Source organism: Cricetulus griseus, unplaced genomic scaffold, assembly GCF_003668045.3.
Source record: "Cricetulus griseus strain 17A/GY unplaced genomic scaffold, alternate assembly CriGri-PICRH-1.0 unplaced_scaffold_1, whole genome shotgun sequence".
In the NCBI taxonomy this organism is placed as follows: domain Eukaryota; kingdom Metazoa; phylum Chordata; class Mammalia; order Rodentia; family Cricetidae; genus Cricetulus; species Cricetulus griseus.
The window spans coordinates 6,364,597-6,365,977 of NW_023276808.1; positions in this window are offsets into that span (position 1 = coordinate 6,364,597).

A 1,381-nucleotide genomic window follows, 5' to 3' on the forward strand; every position below is an offset into this window, starting at 1 on the left:
AGAAATGACAGTTCAGCAGACCTGCTCTGGACACACAACACACACACACACACACACACACACACACACACACACACAATTGTATATCTTTTGTTCTTCCTTACATCTCCCTAGAGCAGAATTAGAGGAGAACCTGGAAAGAAACTGCAAGCTACTTGCCACAAGTACTCATGATTGCTAAGCCTTCCCAGAGTCCCTCAGCTGCTAGGACCAACCAGCTGGGCTAGAATATTATCAGTCCCCCTACCAGGTAATAAGAGATCAAATGACACAGATACAACAATCCTTCCAGCACTGCACTTCCATCCAAGAAGAAATGGGCCTAGTCAAGCATGGAAAACAATTTACAGCATGCACAAAATTGACTCTAAATGGATCTTACACCTAAGTATGAAATGTGAAGTGCATAACTTATTGAAGACACTAGGATTATTAGGCCTCTCCAAGTTTACCAACTTGACTACCGCATGCAACAAAAGGACATTGGTGATGAATATAATGTTATTTATACACAAAGCTCCCTGATTGTAATGCTTTCTGCAGATGCTACCCACCCAGGGAAGAATTCATCATCCCAGCACCAGGTTCTTTGGACTTGATAGGACTACATGGCAACTCACAGAACACAGAATGTGGCAGAAGTTTCCCACCCAGCCTCTGGGAGGTCCTGCCACACCATCTCCCATGCCTCTCCATCCTATACTCCTCATCTTGGGATTCCATCCCCTCACTCATCATGCTGTTGCTTCTGTGCTTATCCGTGCTCTCCTCACAATCCCCTACAGTAGCACTCACAGTGCTGCAATCAATACACTTGTGCCTGTTCTGGTGTAAAACCAAGCCTGCCCCATGGCTCCAGGAAATGTCCTGCAAGACTCACAACTGCTGTGCTGGCTGGGAGTTCCTGATTGGCTCATATTGCATGTGCTACAGATCACTTCCTTAAGGGTTAGAGTGTGCTTAAAGACACAACACAGAGGTTGATGGCCCTGGCTTCTTCTCCAGATCCAGATATCTATGAATATGTTGGCTAGAGAGCTCTGTAATCTGACACAAATTTACAATCAATGACCTGCTTCTCAATCCTCTGAGCTGACGTAACTTTGTCAAGTAGGATAGAAATATTTGCACAGGAAAAATACATAATTGCAAACTGAAAATTCATTGGCTCAAGATAACTTTCCCTAGTGTACACCCACACAATATGGTCTGTTTTTTCACATTGCACTAATGAAAACATTCTGGGAGCCCGGCATCTGTGGCACAAGCCTTTAATCCCAGCACTCGAGATGCAGAGGCAGGCAGATATCTGTGAGTTTGGGACCAGCCCAGTCTACAGAGCTACTTTCATGACAGCCTCCAAAGCCACAGAAAATCCCTG